Raw genomic sequence first — 18,384 nt, forward strand, 5'->3', positions numbered from 1 at the left:
GGGAAAGCTTGTCCACATCAACTCTGTCTATCCCTCTCATCATTTTAAAGACCTCTATCAGGTCCCCCCTTAACCTTCTGCGCTCCAGAGAATAAAGACCTAACTTATTCAACCTATCTCTGTAACTTAGTTGTTGAAACCCAGGCAACATTCTAGTAAATCTCCTCTGTACTCTCTCTATTTTGTTGACATCCTTCCTATAATTTGGCGACCAAAATTGTACACCATACTCCAGATTTGGTCTCACCAATGCCTTGTACAATTTTTAACATTACATCCCAGCTTCTATACTCAAGATATGAATTTAGGATAGCAGAAGTTCTTCAGACAAAAAAAAAGACACCATGCTGGAGTAACTCAGCGGGTCAGGTCGATTCTCTGGAGAACATGAGCAAGGTTGGGACCCTTATTCAGACTTATGCTGGGGGAAGAAAGCTGGAAGAGAGGAGAGGCAGGGCAAAGACTGGCAATTGATGTTGCTACATGTGAGGTGGGGTGGGGCATTGATAGGCAGAAGATTAGAGAATGGCTAGATATGTAAAGGCAAAAGGTGGAGCGGGGAGGGGGCGTTGGCTTAGTTACTTATTCAATATTTATACCATTGGGTTGCAAGCTATCCAAGCGGAATATGAGGGGCTGCTCCTCCAGTTTGCATGTGGTCTCACTCTGACAATGGAGGTGGCCCAGGATCGCAAGGTCAGTACTTGAATGGGGAAGGAGATAACATGGTTAGCAACTAGAAGATCCAGTAGCCCTTGGTGGTCTGAGCTAAGGTAGACCCCCCCAATATGTTTATTAACCCATGCAGTATAAGTGGAACATTCAACGTGATCTACCTTTGCTGGTGGTGGAGGGAAAGGTTGTTCAATCAGACATGCTCATTATATTCGCCCTGGTGGTTGGGTTGGGGGAGGGTGGGCTGCTCAAATTTACTTCCTTTTATTCAATTCCTTCAGGGGCTCATTGAGATATTCCATTTGTTTTACCAGTGGGGGGGGGGGACTTAATGAAGTATCCCCCTTTTTTGTTCACATGAGTGGGGAGAGGTGTGCGTCAGTGAGCCATTTCCTCTTTCCAAAACCCAGGGGAACAGCTAGACCTAATTTATGCAGGAACACTTTGTAGCCTTAACATTTCCTTTGCCAAGCTGCAGGCCTTTCCAAGCTGATTTTTTTTTTTTGCAGCCGTCAATCCAATGCTTCTCACCATTTGCCCTCTGAATAAACTTCCAATGTAAGTGCTCCAGGGGATAAAAGGAGCACTATATGAATACCGTGACTATTTGTTAATTGAATACGTCACATGTACGGAAAAGGGAAGAGTTTTCTATAAGGGAGGAGCATTCTCACCATTCACAAAGCCTCGCGGACAAATCTATGCATTCCTTTTGCTTGAACCTTGTACTTTGGTGAAGGTCTGAAAGATGGGTTCCGACCTGAAACGTCACCTATCCATGTTCCCAAGAGATGCCGCCTGACCCGCTGAGATCCTCCAGCACTTTGTGTCACTTTATTTAAAACGTTTTGATTGCATGACATACTCAACTAGTTTGCAGCCTAAATTGCAATGTCATGCGTCACATCATGTCTAGTTTCTGCAATGGAAACATCCTTCCCCCTCACCCCCAATTGTTTAATCAAGTGCAGGTAATGTTAAGATTTGCTGTCATTCAAAATTGGACCAAAGCTGATATCCACTTTAAGAGAAACCTAACTTAAGTCATTCTGCTTCAAACCCAAATTGTGAGATGGCTGGCAGAGACCGATTCGATCACGATAAAATGCAACAAACCATTATCTTAGTTAAGAAGTAATTCTGTAATGCTTCTAATTTAAGAAAGATTAAAAACCTTGCCTCAACTTTTTTTCTTTTGATAAGTTTAGCTTTAAATAATCACATGCACTGCAAAATGACCGTAATGTAGCAATGGGATATTTGCACATAGGTGTGCAGGAAAGAACTGCAGATGCTGGTTTAAATCAAAGGTAGACACACAATGCTGGAGTAACAGCGGGACAGGCAGCATCTCTGGAGAGAAGGAATGGGGGACGTTTCGGGTTGTGACCCTTCTTCACTAATGACAATCACTGCTCCAGGCGTACACTGGCCCTATCCCCAAACTCTACCTCCGCTACATTGATGACTGCATTGGTGCTGCCTCCTGCACCCATTTTTTAAAGGTTACTTGAAGGTTTTATCTTGTGTCTTAGATAGGCAATTTAGTTATCAAATGTCCTCAATACATTGAATTGTGTGTTGAATGAATTGGAGCATCACCATAATCCTGATTATAGTGGATTTACTGTACTTGGTTCATGGTAGAATTCAGCACAATGACAATGAGAGATGGTGATAAGCGTTTTTGCAAGATTTACATATTACAAAATACTTTGAAGTTGAAGGACATGGCATGCAATTGTCAATGCATAGCTCTATGTACAAACACACCTATACATATGCATATGACTACATTTATATACACCAATTTCCAGTTTGAATGCTAGGTCTTCATAAATAGATCATGGCATTTTTGATAGAAGTTCACACTCACACACCTGATCTGATTTCTACATACATAAAGATAACAGTGACTTAATTTCCAATGTAACACTTCTGCTAGAGTTTCTTGTTGTGCCTCTTGACCTTCTGATGAGTCCTGGTCTCACTACCCAATCTCTGGACAATCGCCAAAAGCCACTTCACCTCTCAGCTATGTTGTCTGCAGAGTTGACCTATGACTGTATCGGTGGTTGGACTCCACATGCCTTTTCGCACACGTCATCACCTCATTTTCATGAGGTTACTTCACGAGCACCCGTATTTATAAGTTTGTTTGCATCCGAGAACTTAATTAAAATATTCAGAAATGCGTTCCAAACAGAAAGAGGAATTAAAGTACAAAATTGAGGATTGTTTCTAACATGGGTAGCGTTAATGAGATGAAAAATTGAAATATGTTATGGAATAATTTTGGGTATTTGAACCATTGCTGGGTGCAATCTGACATGGTTCGAGAATAACCCCCCAAGATCTGTATTCATGGCCGCTTTAGAGATTATGTTGATTTCATAGAATATAGAGCATTTAAAAAAATAATTTGTCCCAACCAGTCCATAATTGCTTATGTGTAGAATGAAACTGAAAATGCTAGTTTATACGGAAGATAGACATAAAATGCTGGAGTAATTCAACGGGTTTTTTGTTGTTTGGTACAGTTGAGAGATACAGCGCGGAAACAGGCCCTTCAGCCCACCGAGTCTGTGCTGACCAACGATCCCTGCACATTAACACCATCCTACACTTGGGACAATATTTACATTTATACCAAGTAAAGGGCCTGTCCCACTACACGAGTTTACCCAAGAGCTCTCCCGAATTTAAAAAAAAATCAAACTCATGGTAAGTACGTAGAATGTACATAGCGGGTACGTCGGAGCTCGGGACGTCTCTTAGCGGCTCGTAACGCTAACAGCAGGTACTCGGGAAACGCGGTAAGCTCGTGAAGTTTTTTCAACATGTTGAAAACTGTCCACGAGAGCCCCGAGTACCAGCGAGCGGCTATTACCGTAATTCTCCGAGTTCGAATCAGGGGAAACTCAGGGGAAAACAGTGCATTCACCCTCTCATGATTCTATGTGATCATGTGATCTATTCCTCTCATGATTTTATACACCTCAATTAGATCACCCCCTCATCCTCCTGCGCTCCAAGGAATAGAGTCCCAGCCTACTCAACGTTTTCCTGTAGCTCAGACCCTCCAGCCCTGGCAACATCCTTGTTAAGCCTCTGTCCCACTTCCCCGAGTTGCTCACAAATTCTCCCGAGTTTTACCCTTGATTCAAACTGGGAGAATGTCCGTAGCGAGTCTGTAAGAGTTCGTAAGAGACCATAGATATTTCGTAGCTGCTCATAATGCCAACCGTAGGCACTCGGGGCATCGGGTGAGTCGGGACATTTTTTCAGCATGTTGATAAATGGCTGCGAGTAAAAAAACTAGCCCCGTGTACCTATGGCTGGCATCTCCGAGTTTGAATCAAGGGGAAAACTCGGGAGAATGCGTGAGTAACTCGGGAAAGTGGGACGGGGCTTCAATCCTCACTGGACCCTTTCCAGCTTGACAACATCCGACACCTAACGACACCTATTCCTTTTCTCCAGAGATGCTGCCTGACTTGCTGAGTTACTCCATCATTGTTTCTGTTCTAAGGTAGACAAAAGTGCTGGAGAAACTCAGCGGGTGCAGCAGCATCTATGGAGCGAAGGAAATAGGCAACGTTTCGGGCCTAAACCCTTCTTCAGACTGATGTAGGGTGTGGTGGGGGGGGGGGGGGAGCCGGGCAGAAGAAAGGAGAGAGGAAGAGGAGGAGCCCAAGGGCTGAGGGAGAGTTGAGAAGGGGAGGAGACAGCAAGTCAATGTTTATGCCGCTAGGGTGCAGACTCCCCAAGCGGAATATGTGGTGCTGCTCCTCCAATTTCCGGTGGTGCTCACTCTGGCCATGGAGGAGGCCCAGGACAGAAAGGTCGGATTCGGAATGGGAGGGGGAGTTGAAGTGCTGAGCCACAGGGAGATCAGGTTGGTTAACGCGGACCGAGCGGAGGTGTTCGGCGAAATGATCGCCAAGCCTATGCTTGGTCTCACCGATGTAGATCAGCTGACATCTAGAGCAGCGGATGCAATAGATGAGGTCGGAGGAGATGCAGGTAAACCTCTGTCGCACCTGGAACGACTGCTTGGGTCCTTGAATGGACTCGAGGGGGGAGGTAAAGCGACAAGTGTTGCATTTCCTGCAGTTGCAACGGCAAGTGCCCGGGGAGGGGGTGGTGCGGGTGGGAAGGGAAGAATTGACCAGGGAGTTACGGAGGGAGTGGTCTTTGCGGGAAGCAGACGGGGAGAGATGGGAAGATGTGGCGAGTGGTGGGGTCACGTTGGAGGTGGCGAAACTGACGGAGGACTATTTGTTGTAGGTGACGGCTGGTGGGGTGAAAGGTGAGGACTAGAGGGACTCTGCCCTTGTTCCGAGTGGGGGGATGAGGAGAGAGAGCAGTGTTGCGGGGTATTGAAGAGACTCTGGTGAGAGCCTCATCTATAGTAGGGGAGGGGAATCCCCGTCCCCTGAAGAATGAGGACATTTCCGATGCCCTGGTGTGGGAGCAGATGTGGCGTAGACGGAGGAATTGGGAGGAGGGGATGGAGTCCTTACAGGAAGCAGGGTGGGAAGAAGTGTAGTTTCTCCCCATAGATGCTGCTGCACCCGCTGAGTTTCTCCAGCACTTTTGTCTACCTTTGATTTTCCAGCATCTGTGGTTCCTTCTTAAACACTTTGTCTACTCCACTGCGAAATCTCCTCAAGGTATGCCTACTTTGAAGAAGAAAGGTATGAAGAAAGGTTTTGGCCCGAAACGTTGCCTATTTCCTTCGCTCCATAGATGCTGCTGCACCCGCTTAGTTTCTCCAGCACTTTTGTCTACCTATTGTTTCTGTTCTACCTCCGCTGACTTCTGTCCTTCCTGATCTAATTTTAAGCTTCCCTTCGAGCACTTGCACCTCTTCCCTTGTATCGTTCAACTCATTGTTTTCAGACTTGGCTTCTGGGAATGTGGAGATGAAATTCTGAACATCTTCCATGCCATGGATAATTTCCCCATCCATTGCAATACCCTGGGTACGGTAGCAATTCTGACCGCTCATCGGATTCTATGACACTGAAGTCTGCGTAATACAATTTAAATTGCTAACTCCATAGAGCTCTGTCCATTAACTAACCACGGGTTCCTTCCAAATTCCTGAAATGATTTTTTAATCGTCTATCTAAAGTTTATTGTTTTGCTCATTTGCTCTGAAACGATAAACAACTTGAGTTCACAATGTTATGGACAATTACAAAATTGGATTGCTCTACTTCTACAGTCTTCCTATACCAAATAGTTTGCCACAAATGATCAGAATTCTGGAAACCACCACTCGTTTAGATCCAAGGGTATTCTATTTGGCAGACATTTCAGATGTTTGTAAAATTGCAATAAAATTCTTTTTCAAGCTCTGTCAGTCTCCATTTGCCTGGAGGCTAAGTTCTATTGTAGTGCTGTTTCACACTATTCTTATTTCATTTCATTTAATGAAGGATTTGACAACAGCATGAGATTCCCCTGTTGTCTGTCCAAATGGAAATGATTACTGCCTCTGGCCTCAATGTTGCTACCGTGCTGGCGAACTATTTTGAGCCGGTCTACCCACAACTCCATACGTTTGCCCATTTCATTTTCATACTACTGTGATTTGCTTTTTAAACCTTGAGACTATCATCTGAATGAGTAGTTATTAAGTACAAATGTTATCTTTAAAACACACAAAAACAAGTCTGCCCAAAGGTCTGACTAAAGAACAAGTTGCTAAAGGAATTCATTGTGTCAGGCAGCATCTGAGGAAAGAAATAGACAGAAGATGCCTTGGATCCGGACCTTTCAGACCATGAGTCTTTTCAGCAAATCTCATACCCAAGGTCTGTCTAATCACAGTCATAGCAACATCAGAAATTGAACCAGTGACCTTCGTGAACGAACCTGAAATATTGATACCAGGCATCACAGACATTTGTGGAGCATCGTTTCAATCTTGCCTGTGATTTGGAGGACAGAATTGGGGAGGAATTTTGGTGGGAGGGGGTGGACTTGGAGGGGGACTCAATAAATAAAAGGATTTAAGTGTGGTTCCAATGCGGAACAATCCTATCAAAACCTAACTTGGGATGTGGGATGAAACCAGAGCACCTGGAAGAAACCCACATGGTCACAGGAAGAACACGCAAACTCCACACAGACTGCACCTGAGGTCAGGATTGAGCCCTGGCCTCTGGCACTGTGGGATACTAGCTCTACCAGTTGTGGCACTCTATTTGGTGTTTTTTGTTAGGCATCTCCAGGGTTTAGATTCAAGGATGTTAAAGATATGTAATGTTACAGGTCAGAATGATCATAGTCAACATAGGTTGGTTTTGCAATAGGTTGGTTTCAACAAAAAAACACCTTGGAGGGATATCCACTGGTGATGCTGGCATTCACTTGGTAGCTACCCTTTACTTTGCCGGCCATGGTCAAGAGTTGAGATGTGCTTTTAGAGTAATTTAGACAAGTAATGAACATTGATCATCCGTTGTTACACCTGGTATTGTAGATGAGGTGAGATTGAAAGATGCAATGAAGCATCGGTAAGCATTGGATCAGTTATGCTCCGTTGATCCATTTAAATTAAGGTTCGGGGAGGTGTGAGATGTTGGTGAAATTAAAGTCAATGCTTTCCCAAACAAGCCTTGCATTGGAGGGAGGTGTGAACTAGCAAATTTTAAGATATTATATCCAGGATACCACATCACTTGCAATCGTAAGGTGTGTTTCCCACCCCAACTTCTGTTTTAATAACCTGGCTTTTCAAGTTCAAGTTAGTTTATTGTCATGTGTCCCTGATAGGACAATGACATTCTTGCTTTGCTTTAGCACAACAGAACATAGTAGGTAGGCATTGACTACAAAACAGATCAGTGTGTCCATAAACCATTATACAACAAACAGGATACATTTACTCTGTTATCAATACTGCAACTTTTCTCTCCATGTGGTCTTTGTACCAAACAAAGATATTTTGCTTTGATTTGGATGAAAACATTTCCTAAGTGAATACAACTAATGACATTCTAACATCAATGTGCAGGAAGGAACTGCAGATGCTGGTTTAAACCGAAGATAGACAGAAAATGCTGGAGTAACTCCGAGGGGCAGACAGCATCTCTGGGGAGAAGGAATAGATGACATTTCCAGTCGAAGAATATTTGGCTTGAGCCCTTGATTAAGTATCAATCTAATTATTTTGATGGTACACAAAAATGCTGGAGAAACTCAACGGGTGCAGCAGCATCTATGGAGCGAAGGAAATAGGAAACTTTTCGGGCCGAAAGCCTTCTTCAGACTGATGGGGAGTGGCGGGGAGAAGGAAGGAAAAAGGAGGAGGAGGGGCCTGAGGGCTGAGGGATGGGAGGAGTCAGCCCGAGGGCTGAGGAAGGGGAGGAGACAGCAAGGGCTAATAAAATTGGGAGAATTCAATGTTCATGCCCGCAGGATGCAGACTCCCCAAGCGGAATATGAGGTGCTGTTCCTCCAATTTCCGGTGTTGCTCGCTCTGGCCATGGAGGAGACCCAGGACAGAGAGGTCGGAGACGGAGTGGGAGGGGGAGTTGAAGTGCTGAGCCACCGGGAGGTCAGGTAGGTTCTTGCGGACCGAGCGGAGGTGTTTGGCGAAACGATCGCCCAACCTCCCCTTAGTCTCACCGATGTAGATCAGCTGACATCTAGAGATGATCTAGATTATTTTGATGACCTTGCTTAGCTGTTGTTGAAGATCGACACAAAGCTGGAGTAACTCAGCGGGTCAGACAGCATCTCTGGAGAAAGGGAGTAGGTGACGTTTCGGGTCGAGATCCTCTTCATAAAGTGAGGGAAAAGGAAAAAGAGAGATTGAGGTGAGATATGAGATATGGAACATATGGATGAAAGATCTACGAAAAAGTAACAATGATGAAGGAAACAGGCCATTGATAGCAATGAGCTAGATGAAAAGATGAAAAAAAGATTGTCAACATTAAAGTAAGCTGTTATTGAGTTGTGACTGGGTGATTCAGGATTTTTTTTTGATTGAGAAATCCTTCAATGCTTTGATAACATTAACACCCTGTGGAAGTTAACATCATTTTGGAGATATATTTGACACATTTTTTTTATATTTTCATCTTCAACATCAATTTTCCATTAAGATCCGGGTTGTGGCCACAGGACAGAAACCCAGAGACAAATTAAAAGCGGTAGGTGGCGCAATGGGCTAAGTGTTCGGCTGGCGACCGGAAGGTGGCCGGTTCAAATCCCGCTTGGAGTGCATACTGTCGTTGTGTCCTTGGGCAAGACACTTCACCCACCTTTGCCTGCGTGTGAATGTGTGTGAGTGATTGGTAGTGGTCGGAGGGGCCGTAGGCGCAGATTAGCAGCCACGCTTCCGTCAGTCTGCCCCAGGGCAGCTGTAGCTACAGAAGTAGCTCACCACCACCGAGTGTGACTTAGGAGTGAATGAATAATGCGATGTAAAGCGCCTTGAGTATCTAGAAAGGCGCTATATAAATCCCATCCATTATTATTATTATTAAAAGAATATCACTCGACTAAGTTGACATGCATTGTTCAAAACGCTGCTTGAAGGAAAGATAGCAGTCATGAATCAGGTACAGGGAACTTGTCTGATTGCCAACAGTCTCTGGGTGACTCATTGTTCCATGACCGTGTGGCCATCAAATTATTGGAGGCTTGACAGGTCCAGTCGGTCTTGAACCAGAGTATTAAATATTTGCTCAGTTACTTCATGATGACTGTTGGCTGTGTGGCTGTGTGAAAATTTGGTGTGTGCAGCAATCCTTGACAACCCACATACCTGAAGGAAAATATAAACTTGGAACGTTCCCCATATCATCTAAGGCCTTGTTTGAGAAGTTTAGAATATCACACAATAATATTTTAGTAAAATAAACTATCTTCAGTGTCTGTTGTTGGAAGAATGCTTACCAGACTGATTCCTGGGATGTCAGGACTGTCTTATGAAGAAAGACTGGATAGACTTGGTTTATACTCTCTAGAATTTAGAAGATTGAGAGGGGATCTTATAGAAACTTACAAAATTCTTAAGGGGTTGGACTGGCTAGATGCAGGAAGATTGTTCCCGGTGTTAGGGAAGTCCAGGACAAGGGGTCACAGCTTAAGGATAAAGGGGAAATCCTTTAAAACCGAGATGAGAAGAACTTTTTTCACGCAGAGAGTGGTGAATCTCTGGAACTCTCTGCCACAGAGGGTAGTTGAGGCCAGTTCATTGGCTATATTTAAGAGGGAGTTAGATGTGGCCCTTGTGGCTAAGGGGATCAGGGGGTATGGAGAGAAGGCAGGTACGGGATACTGAGTTGGATGATCAGCCATGATCATATTGAATGGCGGTGCAGGCTCGAAGGGCCGAATGGCCTACTCCTGCACCTAATTTCTATGTTTCTATGTTTAACCGTGGACTTACAAATCTGTATTGTAGTCGAATCCTACTATGTTCTGTTGTGCTGAAGCAAAGCAAGAATTTCATTGTCCTATCAGGGACACATGACAATAAACGCTCTTGAATCTTGAATCTTGAATCATGTCATACTGCATCATAGAAACATAGAAGTTAGGTGCAGGAGTAGGCCATTCGGCCCTTCGAGCCTGCACCGCCATTCAATATGATCATGGCTGATCATCCAACTCAGTATCCCATACCTACCTTCTCTCCATACCCTCTGATCCCCCTAGCCACAAGGGCCACATCTAACTCCCTCTTAAATATAGCCAATGAACTGGCCTCAACTACCCTCTGTGGCAGAGAGTTCCAGAGATTCACCACTCTCTGTGTGAAAAAAGTTCTTCTCATCTCAGTTTTAAAGGATTTCCCCCTTATCCTTAAGCTGTGACCCCTTGTCCTGGACTTCCCCAACATCGGGAACAATCTTCCTGCATCTAGCCTGTCCAACCCCTTAAGAATTTTGTAAGTTTCTATAAGATCCCCTCTCAATCTCCTAAATTCTAGAGAGTATAAACCAAGTCTATCCAGTCTTTCTTCATAAGACAGTCCTGACATCCCAGGAATCAGTCTGGTGAACCTTCTCTGCACTCCCTCTATGGCAACAATGTCCTTCCTCAGATTTGGAGACCAAAACTGTACGCAATACTCCTCCGATTGGGGAAAAAATACACAAGTACTGTTGCAGAATTCATATTTATTTTTGCTTTCCAGCAGCCACAAGGAGCTCAGCTCCCTTTAAAGACCTTAAGTTCATAAGTTATAGGAGCAATATTAGGCCAAGCGGCTCATTACAACTATTCCGCCATTCAATCATGGCTGATCTAAGTTTCCCTCTCAACCCCATTCTCCTGCCTTCTCCCCATAGCTCCTGACACCCGCACTAATCAAGAATCTATCAATTTCTGCCTTAAACATATCTATTGACTTTGGCTCCACAGCCTTCTGTAACAATTAATTCCACTGATTCACTACCCTATGACTAATGAAATTCCTCCTCAACTCCTTTCTAAAGGTATGTCCTTTTATTCTGATGTAATGGCCTCTGGTCCTAGACTCTCCCCCTGGTGGAAACATCCTCTCCATATCCTGAAGAAGGTCTTCCATATCCTGAAGGTCTGAAGAAGGGGTTTGGCCCAAAACGTTGCCTATTTCCTTCGCTCCATAGATGTTGCTGCACCCGCTAAGTTTCTCCAGCACCTTTGTGTACTTTCCAGATCCACTCTGTCCAGACTTTTCACTATTCACTAACTTGGTTCCAAATTCACGATTGAAGGTCAGACTGGTGAATGGTTAACCTGATTACATTTTATGTTGCATAGCTTCCTCTTGTATAGCACTACCTACCAAAGCGACGATTTGTTTTGGATTTTTCTGTCTGGCTTAATTGTAGTTTAAAACGCGTATGATTTGTTGCTTTTCTGGCAGAAACCTTCTACGTAATGTTTGAAGCAGTTTATCAAGGTGAGCAGATTATGAACTGTGCCCTCACTGAGCAATCTGACAGTATGACACCTCTAATGAATTGTGCACAGCAATTCGTAGCTGGATTTTTGCCAGCAAGCTCAGAATAACATCCTCAAAAGAGTTAGTGACGTAAGGAGCTGTCCTGCCTTCACCATAACTAATTAAACCACTCAGATGTAGGTATGAAGTTAAGGCTGAACAGCCAAATTCCCACAAGTAAGGAATGAATTTGAATGTTGAATGTTGCACTAGTGGAATGAGCATCTTGAAATAAATTTGACAAGGTAACTTATTTGGTCAACTCCAATTAGACATGGCACTGGGCCTATGCTCACTGGAGTTTAGAAGGATGAAGGGGAACCTCATTAAAACTTACCAAATAGTGAAAGGCCTGGATAGGGTGAATATGGGGACGATGTTTCCACTAGTGGGAGAGTCTAGGATCAGAGACCATAGCCTCAGAATAAAAGGACTTCACATCAGAAAGGAGCTGAGGAGTAATGTCTTCAGTCAGAGGGTGGTGAATCCGTATGTCATTGCCACAGAATGCTGTGGATGCCATGCCAGTGGATGGCAGAAATTGACAGATTCCTGATGACAGAGTGTTGTGGGTGAGAGGGAGAAGGCAGGAGAATGGGGTTGAGTGGGATAGGTAGGTCAGATTCAGATTCAGATTCAATTTTAATTATTGTCAGTGTACAGTACAGAGACAACGAAACGCAGCCATGATTGAATGGCAGAGTAGATTTAGGCCAAATGTCCTAATTCTACTCCAAGAAAGCTTATGAACTTTCATTTAAAAAAAAAAGGTATTATATATTGTTAACTATGCTACTCGGGTGCCATGCAATGGCCATCTTGCAGAGTTGAATAATTTTGTTGACTCAGCTATATTCTGAGGGCCACAGCAAACCAGAAGGTTACCTGAGCCAGCCACACTGTGGCTGCAAGAGCTGGTCAGAGTTTGGGCTTTTGGTGGCGAGTGATTCACTACTCCACTCTACAGGTTAGCTAACGCAGAGAAAAAAAAAATGTGTTACCCTTAAAACGTCACACATTTTCAACTGGCTGATACTTTGATAAGGTTATCTTAATGCCATGTTTGCAGACAGTAACCATACACAAGAGATTTGCCTTTTGAAAGAGCAGTCCCACCTTCTCAATCATACAACACCTCTGTAGCAAACAAATCTATCTGCGCCTATGTATCATGACAGGATTGTTTTCATGAATCAGGACTTGGCTTGTATTATTTACAAGAGTATTATAATATGTTATAAAGGCTTATTATTTTACAGTCTGTCACTCTTCCTGTCATCTGATAGCACCAGGCATTTTATGCTAAACTAAAACACTCAGACCTGAACTGTACACAATCTAAATGATCCCGTTTGAAAGATTTTGTTTTCACTGTGAAGGTGAATGTTTCTCCCACATTGTTGCTCTGTCACTAGTTTGCTTATCATCCAGTTTTCTTTGAAGGATAAAGCAATTTTAAAAACAAATGAATGTTTTATGTGGCAGGATTAATGGGGAAAAAATTCCATTGTTTTACAATGGAGTTTCATAAAACAAACTTATGAGGAGCGTTTGAAGGGTCTGGACCGGTATTTGCTCGAGTTTAGAAGGATGAGCGGATATCTTTTTGAAACCTACCGGCTAATGAAAGGCTGAGATAGAGTGATCGTGGAAGGAATATTTCCAGTAATGAGAGAGTCTAGAACCTGAGGGCACAGCCTTAGAATAAATGGACGTACCTTCAAAATGTCGAGATTAAGAATTTCTTAAGCCAGAGGGTGGTGAATCTGTGGAATTCATTGCCACAGCCAGCTGTGAAGGCCAAGAAAATTGTATTTTTAATGCAGAGATTGATAGGTTCTTGATTAGGAAGGACGTCAAAGGTTACAAGGAGAAGGCAGAGAATGGGGTTGAGAGGTATATATAGATCGGCTCTGATTGAATGGCAGGGTAGACTGGCAAGGCTGAATGGCCTAATTCTGCTCCTATGTCTTATGGTCATAACATTAGTTCAAATTGTCTGATTTTGATTTTAGCAGAACAGCAATGATGATTTTTGGACGTGTGCATTCCTGTCCTCCTGAAGCCAGAGATATCTGACTTAGAGAGTCATAGTCACACAGCATGGAAACAAATCCAACGGCAGAGACAACCAAGATGGTCCATCCACACTAGTCCCATTTGTCTGTGTATGGCCCATATCCCTCAAAATGTTCCTATCCATATACCTGTCCAAATGCTTTGTCAATGTTGTTATGGTACCTGCCCCAACTTCTATGTCTGGGAGCTCATTCCATTTACCAACCACCCTCTGTGTGGAAAAAGGTGCCCCGTAAATTCTGCATTAAATATTTCCCTTCTCAGCTAAACCTATGACCTATTGTCCATGATTCCCCTATTCTGGGGAGAAGACCCAAAAATCACCCGTCAGCCTCCCATGTTCAAAGGAATAAAGTCCTAACATGTCCAATCTCACCCGATAGCTCAGGACCTCAAGGAACAGCTTCTTCCCTGTGGCTGTCAAAAGACTCAACTCTGTACCTCGGTGATTGCCAGCCCCTCCCCCCCTCCCCCCCCCCGCACCCCCCAGACACCCCTTCCCCCAGAAAAATTGCACTACTACGACTGTATGTACGTATATATATTTATTGCTCATATTCTATGTTCGCTCTTCTGGGGAGATGCTAACTGCATTTCGTTGTCTCTGTACTGCACACTGCACAATGACAATTAAGTTTGTATCTGAATCCTCATAGATTTCCTCTGTACCCTTGACTGCTTAATGGGATCTTTCCCATAGCATGGCGACCAAATATGAACACAATACTCCAAGTGCGGTCTCACCAATTGTACAACCGTAACTTAATATCCCAACCTCTTATACTCAATTCACTAACTGATGAAGGCCAGCATGGCAAAAGTTGACTTCACCACCTTATCTACCTGCTGTGCCACATTAGGGGAACTGCGTACTTGTACTCCTATACCCCTCTGCTCTGCAACACTTACCAAAGCCCTCTCATTCATTGTGAAGATCCTGCCCTTTAGAAACATAGAAACATAGAAATTAGGTGCAGGAGTAGGCCATTCGGCCCTTCGAGCCTGCACCGCCATTCAATATGATCATGGCTGATCATCCAACTCAGTATCCCATACCTGCCTTCTCTCCATACCCTCTGATCCCCTTAGCCACAAGGGCCACATCTAACTCCCTCTTAAATATAGCCAATGAACTGGCCTCAACTACCCTCTGTGGCAGAGAGTTCCAGAGATTCACCACTCTCTGTGTGAAAAAAGTTCTTCTCATCTCGGTTTTAAAGGATTTCCCCTTTATCCTTAAGCTGTGACCCCTTGTCCTGGACTTCCCTAACATCGGGAACAATCTTCCTGCATCTAGCCTGTCCAACCCCTTAAGAATTTTGTAAGTTTCTATAAGATCCCCTCTCAATCTTCTAAATTCTAGAGAGTAGAGAGTTCTTTGTTCAACTTCCCAAAATGTAGCACCTCACACTCATCTGAATTAAATTCTATTAGCCATTCCTCAGCCCATTTGCCCAATTGATCACTGGTGTCATTCTTGACAACCATCTGCACCGTCCATAGTACCACCTATTGTGGACTCCATCCAAGGCCCGTGACAAGCCTAATGTAACCGTTTTACCATGTTTGAGCAAAGGAAGCTGGCAACGTATCAATAATATATTTAACATCAGAGAAAATTAATCTGGATGTTTTGAATGAAATAAGTGGAGGGGATTTCTGTTTATTAATTTGGAATTTAAGATACATTAGGATCTGCTGACATGTTCTGTAACAAACACCAATAATTCTGATGATCAACCTGACATTCTTATGGCAAGACTTGATGTTCTTCCAGCTGCTTGTGATCTTGTGTTTTCATTTGACCGTTGTTCCTTATTTGATTGTTCTAACTTTAAAAGCTTCCATCTGCATCAGGTGCAGTCGATTCAGAGAGCGCTGCGGAAAGAAAAATCTAATTGCATAAAGGAAGCATTAGTTTTACCTCTGGGCTTCACTTTAGTTGCCAACTTGGCATAGGCATAGCAAAATATATTAACCAGTCCAGTAACAACCTGCACATTGCTGGCTGGTTCTTGTCTTATCATCAAAGGAGGAGGTAATCTTTAAAATTATTCAGGAGCGTCTATTCCTTCAGGCATCACAGAGCTTTTCAGCTAATAGACAGCACATCATTCCTGCAAATGTGACGTCCTCATTTTTGTAATTAGATGGATGTATACATGGAAAATGTATGTAACGAGGTAATGCAATCCTGCATGTTGGATCCATATGCTTCTTCTGAGGAAACCAACAGTCCTGGTGCACCTGCCTGTTTAAAATGACCCCGAATATACAATTTGGAACATGTGATGGAGAGGTCTGCTCAAGTCTAAAATTAAAAACCATCCTGAACTTGATCAGTGATGACTGGTCCAAATCCGAGCCAGAGGATGTGTAATTTTTTACAGGCCCAACTATACCTGGGGGCATTTGCAGTAAAAGAGAAGTAAAGTATTGAGCAAAGCTGCCAGATGTAACTCAAGAGACCCAAATTGGAATGTTTTATTAGAACTTGCATCCAACCCCTTATTTATGAGATGCATACTGTCATAGAAACATAGAAACATAGAAATTAGGTGGTGAATCTGTGGAATTTTCTGCCACAGAAGTTAGTTGAGGCCAGTTCATTGGCTATATTTAAGAGGGAGTTAGATGTGGCCCTTGTGGCTAAAGGGATCAGGGGGTATGGAGAGAAGGCAGGTACAGGATACTGAGTTGGATGATCAGCCATGATCATATTGAATGGCGGTGCAGGCTCGAAGGGCCGAATGGCCTACTCTTGCACCTATTTTCTATGTTTCTAATTTGACCTAGAAATATCACAACTGCATTTCCACTCAATAGATTGAAAACCAAAAAATGGCTCAAAGGAAACCTTCAGGCCATTATTCTGTGGAAAGTAGTTTATTTGCTTTGGATTAATTGAAATGGGAGTTAATTTGTTTACAATACTATAGCTTCAAATATATTTTTATAGTCATAGAGTGATACACTGTGGAAACAGGCCCATCTTGCCCACATTGGCCAACATGTCCCAGCTACACCAGTCCCACCTGCCTGCGTTTGGTCCACACCGCTCCATGTACCTGTCCAACTGTTTCTTAAATGTTGGGATAGTCCCAGCCTCAACTATCTCTCTGGCAACTCGTTCCATACACACACCACCCTCTGTGTGAAAAGGTTACCCCTCAGATTCCTATTTTCCCCTTTACCTTAAACCTGGTCCTCTATTCACCTACCCTGGGCAATAGACTCTGTGCATCTACCCTATCTATTCCTCTTATTATTTTACACTCGTTAGATATCGAAAATGAGCACAGGAAAAAGTAATGTTCTAAACCACTGCAAATTATGTTATTATTTCTCATGGAGGGCAGACTAGACGTTGACAACCTTTTGTTCAAAAACAAATACATTGTTCATGTGATGCTGGCACATGGATTAGAGTCATTGGATCATACTTCACTGACACGGTCACTTTGACATATGTCCATGCTCGCCTATATGTCCATGCTCGCCAAGATGTCCCATCTCAGCTAAACACATTTTCTGCACATTTGGCCCATATCCTTTTAAGGCTTTCTTATCCTAGTACCTGCCTTTTTAAAATGTTCCCCTCTCACCTTAAACATATGTCCTCATGATTCTTTTCATGATTTTATACTCCTCTGTAAGGTCACCCTCGCTCTTCTGTGGCCCAAGGAATAATGTCCTAGCCTGCCCAACCTCCCCCTTTTGTTCAGGCCCTCGAGTCCTGGCAACGTCCTCGTAAAAGGTCTGGAGAAAGTTCTTGGGTCATTGACAGATCGAAGTAAGGTGGCAATTAAATAGTTTGATACTTTGTGTTTGGACAATAGACAATAGGTGCAGGAGTAGGCCATACGCCCTTCGCGCCAGCACCGCCATTCAATGTGATCATGGCTGATAATCCACGATCAGTACCTCATTCCTGCCTTCTCCCCATATTCCCTGACTCCACTATCTTCAAGAACCCTATCTAGCTCTCTCTTGAAAGTTGGGGACATTTGTTGAGCAGGAACACACTTGAAATTAGGAGTAGGGATAGATCACTTGACCCTGCTATTTTGTGTGATCACAGGTATAAATAATATGGATGACAACAGGAGGAAGGACAATTTGAACTTGAGTAACCCCATGATAGATGATCCAGGGACATGTGCAATTGTGTATCTGGCTGATGGACTGAGAGGATGCAATAAATACTGGAGAGGATGTGTTTACAGTGGTTGAATACATTTGTGTGAAAATACTTACATCTTTGCAGGTGGTTATGAAGTGTTAACTGTTTACAACATGAAATCATGTGTATAGCCTGAGATGGAAATTTAAAGAATGTGAGCAAATTATGTTAAATCTGATCAAATTAGTCTCTGCTCAGTTCCCAGCTTGTCGCCATTTCCTAACATTTGGTGTTGGGAACGAACTGCACAAAACCTTTCACTGCATGCAGAGTTGATTTATTAGAAAAGGTCCTTGGTTTTGGGGGACATTTTGATAGGGAAGTCAAAATCTCGAAGGGTTTGGTTGGAGTGCACAGGGGGAAACTGCTTGCTATGTCAGCAGGGTTGGTGGACAGAGGACACAGATTTACAGTAGTGCCAAGAGTCAGAAGTGTTTTACTCTCACATGTCCTGAAACAGAGCAATTCAATTCTTATTTGCAACAAA

General features: G+C 43.4%; 1 protein-coding gene across 9 annotated transcripts in view; it reads left to right on the top strand.

The window, feature by feature from the left end:
• LOC129706915 (FH1/FH2 domain-containing protein 3-like) overlaps positions 1-18,384 on the top strand; it is a 649,864-nt gene that overhangs the window by 292,127 nt on the left and 339,353 nt on the right. The window lies entirely within an intron of this gene.

Source organism: Leucoraja erinacea, chromosome 2 (assembly GCF_028641065.1).
Source record: "Leucoraja erinacea ecotype New England chromosome 2, Leri_hhj_1, whole genome shotgun sequence".
In the NCBI taxonomy this organism is placed as follows: domain Eukaryota; kingdom Metazoa; phylum Chordata; class Chondrichthyes; order Rajiformes; family Rajidae; genus Leucoraja; species Leucoraja erinaceus.